The 6,000-nt window shown below is 38.2% G+C and overlaps 1 protein-coding gene across 1 annotated transcript in view; it reads left to right on the top strand.

The window, feature by feature from the left end:
- cryl1 (crystallin lambda 1) overlaps positions 1-6,000 on the top strand; it is a 34,505-nt gene that overhangs the window by 20,872 nt on the left and 7,633 nt on the right. The gene's annotated exons all lie outside the window — the stretch shown is intronic.

Raw genomic sequence — 6,000 nt, forward strand, 5'->3', positions numbered from 1 at the left:
CTCTTCGTGTTGCTACAGTACTGGACGGATTTTTTTTCTCTTTTCAGGAAGCAGTAGTCTGATCTTGTTCTCAAAAGATTGTTTGGACCGAGTCCTGTTCCGTCTTTCAAGTCCTCAGATCTTTCCAAACAGATACCTTACTGCTCAGGCTCTCTGTCTCTCCTGCCTTACCTGAGTGCTTTTGTAAATAATTAACCCACACAGCTCAACATTGTTCTTTAAGGGAAAAAGCCTCTAAAAGGTCCTGATTATAGTTCTTAAGGAAGTCTCCAAACTTCTTTCAAAACACAAAGCCAGCATGACCCGGTTTTCCTACAGGTCTAAGGCTGCACAGAAGCAGCTGCATAAGACGAAAGGCCTGATAAAGGGTTAGCAAAGAGCTGCCAAGGTATGGAGAAGAGAACATTGTGATCACAGTTAGCTCCCATCTGATACAGTCTATGGGGAAAAAGCAACAGTGTTTTTAGAAATGACATTTCAGAGTTTAAAACACAACAGAACAAAATGTCACGCTGTCTAAAGTGGTGCACAATCACTAAGGGAAGGAAAGTTCTGCATGTTTCGCTGATTGAATGCGTGGCAGAAAAAACTTTTTGGATCATTTCTCTGTCAGGCTTATTCATGCCCCTAAAAGTCCTGAACAAATAGCTTAGGTTTTGTTTGATTGGATCAAGAGCAATTTTTGGACATCAGTTTTTTTATGTTGTAGCAGTGGTTCACATTTTGATATTGGTCAGGGCTTTGACTAGGCCATTTTGAAATATAAACAGGCTTTGATCCGTATATATTGTTCTGGTTTGACTTTTAGTGCTATCTTTTCCAGTTAACCTGTTTTGCTGACAAAACGTCCTTCCCATGGTATGATGCTGCCACTGTAGTGTTGATGCTTTTAGATTAGCATGCAGGGTTATCTTTTTTCTATGCCTTGTATTTTGCATTTCAGCCATAAAGGTGAATTTTAGGTTTGATTTGCTGTGTTCCTACATATCAATAACATCCAACAAGAATTGTTATGGTTGTCTTTTAAAACTGTTTTTTTGTTGTTGTTTTTTTTGCCTGTGTAAATTGTCCAATAATCTAAACTATATTTCTTTTAAACATTCAGAGGGCCCATGTTCTTTTTGGCTGCTTCTGCTATAAATGCTCTCCTTTCCCAGTAGAATCATTTTGGTGGATGTTCCTTTCATATAAAATTGCTCAAATTGAATTGAGGATAAGTAAATATCCTTTTCATAAAATAAGCAGTTTTATTTAAAACACGTGCACATAAACTACTTTCTACAATGCTCTTCTAAACTGTTATGCATGTTGATTCAAAACCAAGAGGCCCACACTGCAAAAACAATATAGATATAAGTTAAAATGTCTTAAATTAAGTGTACAGTATTTCCCCTTCATTTGAGCAAGTAAGTAAGATGATTTTGTCCCGAAACGAGGACAGATGGACCCAGTATTCAAGGAGAGAAAGTCAGGAGGAAAGTTCGAAACATTTATTAAATGAACAACAAAACTAAAAGGGGAGCTGCTAGGATCTGTGGCATGCGGCGACTGCAGGTGGGGGGCGGGGCACCGCCCAATCACAGACACTCTGTTGTGGGAGAAACACAGGTAAGTGACCACGATCATCTGACTGAAGATGATTATCTGAGTTGGTCACTTACCTGGTTTAACAGTCCAGTCCAAGAATGTCCCCAGTGCTGCAGTTCCAAAGGTCTTGCTGGAAGCCGATCCTGGTCAGGGATTCAGAACGGAGAGGAACAGATAGAACAGGCAGGATCCAGGCTTCCAGGCATCCTAGAGCTCCCAGGCGGATTCAGAGACTGACAGAGTCCAGAAGCGTGACCACTTGGTCACGCACAGAAGCAGACAGGATCAGGTGCAGATGGGCAGGCTCAGTGGAAGAGGGTAGCAGAGACAGGACGTGGAACCAGAACTTGATGCAGGACCTTTAAACAGATCCTCCTTAGAGCCAGGCTAACTTGGATAAAAACTGAACCTCCCCGTGTAAAGACCCAAAAACCCAGAGGACTCAGCGGGGGAGGAACAGTGGACGAGCAGGAGACGAGACAGACACAAAAACCTCTTTCCACTGGCTGCCAGGATCCAGTACATGAACCATGAAATAAAACAGAACAGACAGACTAGCAGAAAAGCAACTAATGATCTGCCCCCGAATGCTCAGGCTGAACAGAATATAACCCAGTGGAAACAGGTGAGAGGAATAAATGATAATGCAATCGTTTTTTTTCTTATTTTAAATCTAAATTGTCTTGTTCCATTTGGCAAAGTGTCTCACTTACCTCGTCAATTCAAGAAACAAAATGACTTATTTAGATTGTGGTTTTTTTTTTTGTTTTTTTTAATATTTAGATTTAAATGTTTTGCAGTGCACATTACATCGAATGCATGAGTGCATGCTTCTTTTGACGCTTATGATTTGCTGGCTACTTTTCATGAAATCCAGCCCCTTCAGACAGTATCGTTTCCTTCCAGTGGTGGCTAGTAAAAGTTACGAGAATAAAGTATATATTAATATTAAGAGATAAAGTCCTAAAATTGCGAGAAACAAGTTGTATTTTATGACAACTCCTACAAGAAGCACTTTCTTTACTAAAATGAGGAATGTTGAGCATCATGTGAAGTTATACTTTGGCTCTAGTTTGACAAATAAGCTAATCTTTTAGCACCGGCAAGTGGAATCAGGCTGCTGTTTGGTGGAGCTGGTCTGNTGCCCTCATTTGCTGGCCGGAGCTCGAAGCTTTCTTTCTGAAACAGGTTGTTATATGATGACTTCATTCTCGTAATGTTATGACTTTCTTCCCGTGATGTTACGACTTTATTCTCGCAATAGAAGAAAATAAAATCTCTAGCCTGGCCCTAATACTCTGTTGTACTTTTTAGAAGAAACTCAGTTTGTTTTCACATCTATTCTTTCTTGCTGCATTGTTAGAGCTTAATAGAGCAAATTCCCTTTCTTCTTCTTATAAACAAAATAAAAACTGTTGCAGAAATCTGCTGCCGGTGTTCTGTCGGATGAGAAAACCCCATCAGACCAGCATACCCGTAGTCAATACGAATGCACAAGACATCAGATTTGCGTTTATTTGTACGAAAAATAGACTTTAAACTACCTCAACGTGTCCCTTTAGTCATTTACAAAAAAAAACTATTTAAGGTGAGATCGCCATGCGCTTCAAAAAAGCACCCAAAAGTCAGTCATTAAATAGTTTTTTTTTGTACATGACTAAAAAGAAACACGCCAGTTGAGGTAGTTTAAAAGTTTATTTTTTTATTAAAAGGATTAACTAAAGGGACTAATGGGTATTGACTATGGGTATTCTGGTCTGACCGGGTATCCTCATCTGACTGAACACAGAGTCAGACATTTTCATTCACTTATCAAACCACAAAAAAAGGTGTAATTGGATAGAGATTAACAATCGTTCTGCATTTTACTGGTGCTGCGTTCTCTCCTCTCACCTGTGTGAGATGTTTAGCAGACTGTAGATGGTACTGATCTCACTGCAGTGCTATGTGTAGGGAGTCCTGTTTGGAGCACATTGCAAACAGTCAGGGTTCAGCATAAGAACAATATGAGACATAAATTAATGCAGCTCTTTAATCTTACTGTTTTCATATTGTAGAAATAAACCTTTAGCTACAAAGGAGCAATAACTTCAGAGATGATCTATGTCAAAACATAAAACTTTAACATCTATTGTGAAACCGAGTGCTTGTGGCTGCTTGAGGTCATCAGGGAACTGGTGTGAAGCAGTTTGGATGCTTCTCTTTTTGTCTCCAGTTTTTCCTTCAGGGTTTTTTTTCTCTCCAATATTTCAGTTAGTCCTGTCCTACAGCGTTCATTATCAGAGGAATGTAAACAGACAGCACCGTCCGCCCTCCTATCGATACTTTTTGACCTGATTGTTGTTGCTCCAAAGCAAGTAGTGTCTAAGAGATCCTGCAGCTCGGAAGAGGTTTAGGCAAAAGTGCTGAAATATTTCACTTTATCTGTTCTGTTTGCGCCTTTTTTTTTTTTTTAAACAATTAAAATAAATGTGTACAGCAGTTCAGTTTTTTGTCATTTTGAGTTTAAAAGCCCTGTACATTATTTTTTCGTGAAACGTATAACTAATTTTTCAGCTTCAGGAGAATAGATGCACGATCCACACCTATTAATATGTAACCGTTTGTTTGATCACGCCTTAAATCGTTTATTAGCCAAATGTGTCCTGCTTTCAACATAATTTAATCATTAAAGATTAATAAATAAGCAAATTGCTCCATTAAATCTTTCTAAAGGTTAAAATAAGATGGATGGAGACTTTAGAGTTATTAATAAGTCATTTAACATTAACTTTTGACTGACGGGGCCTTTTTTTTTTTTTTTTTTGCATAAGTGGGGTTTATTTTCTGTAAAATCAGCTAGAAGCAACAGCCCGGCTTCAAACACAGAGAAGAAGGAGAATTTTCTTAAAATAATCAAATCAGTGAATTAAGAATGTAAAAATCAATCTCAGCAGGAATGCATTGCTCTCACTTCTTCAGCAGAGAAATTAAACAGCAACTGCATAAACACAAGAGGAGAGCCAAGTTTGGCGCCTCAAAAGCAAAGGGAACTTTTTTTGATGACGGGGGTTTAGATTTTGTACCGAGAAGAAGGATAGTTTGGAAGAACGAAGAAGGAATCAATCTTTATCAAAAGAGATAATGGACCTGAGGAGGAGGGCTGTGGTTTTAGCTTCCCAGCATGCTCAACAAGTGGTGTCATCAGGTGACTAAAAAAATCGAATTTGCACAAAACAATAGATGCTATTTACCCAGAGGGGGGAGGACAGGTCAATGATTTGGAACTTAAAGAGGAAGGACGTCCGTATGGGGGGGAAAAAATTAAAAATTTGTCGTTGTAGCTGAAAGCCTCCAGAATGGACAAAGAATCCTGGATAGATTTTGAAATATCTACAAAAAAAAATGGAACTAAAGTCTATTGTAGTCACCATGACACATATGAAGAGGAATCTGCACGGCCGTGTTTCTAAAGTACCGTGTGATTCACTGCTTTTTAAAAGCAGATTTTTTTTTCTCCAGTATTTTCACACCTTAATAGTCACATGTTAGTAACATAGCTCATGTGTATATCATGGATATTCACTGTGATAAACCAACACTCCTTATGAAAAGGAGGTAGATCATAAAAATGTGAAGAGTGTAAATGTGTTTCAGCCTTGGGTCAACATTTAGAGCCACCTTTCACTCCAATCACAGTTCACTTTCTCTACCAGCTTTTCACACAAGACACTTTTACTACAAAGTAGCTGAAGCTCCATCAGTTCAGGTTTTTCCCTTGTATTCTATTGGATTCAAATAAAAAAAGTACCGGCTTTGATCTAAACCCTTTTATTTTGCTTGTAGCCATATGTTTATGGTTGTTCTCCTGCTTGATGGATCATTCAGCCTCTGTCTCAGTCATCATTACTCTGTACCTGACTCCCGTCTCCGGTCCTTAAACTCAGCACAGCATGAAGCTGTTGCCACCATGGCTGCACTGCAAAAAAATATCTATGTCATACATTTAAACGGGTATATAAGATGATCTTCCAAATCAATATTAAAATAGTTGTTGTTTTCGAGTTTAAATGTGGAAAAATCTTATTCCATTATCACATTGTCTTTTCTGACCAAATCAAATTCATTTCTTTAAAGAAACTTTCTTCTTACCCTTACTTATCTCTTGTTTTTTTTGCATTGTAGGAATGGTGTTAAATGTGTCCCCACTATATGTGTGAATGTTGCCCTACGAAGCTGAAATTTGGACCGAAGCAATTTTCTCTAAATATATTTACTTTGTGTGGTTTGTGGAAAACTACAAACTCTGGCTACAATCTCTGGCTTTATTAAAAAAAAGAAAAAATGGCTTTATTCTAGCTAGAATGCAAAAATTGATCTAAAATTAAGTAAAACTTGCATCCACCCTTAATCTAGGCAGGAAAAATAGACAAT

This window comes from Cyprinodon variegatus, unplaced genomic scaffold, assembly GCF_000732505.1.
Source record: "Cyprinodon variegatus isolate N-32 unplaced genomic scaffold, C_variegatus-1.0 Scaffold181, whole genome shotgun sequence".
Taxonomy (NCBI): domain Eukaryota; kingdom Metazoa; phylum Chordata; class Actinopteri; order Cyprinodontiformes; family Cyprinodontidae; genus Cyprinodon; species Cyprinodon variegatus.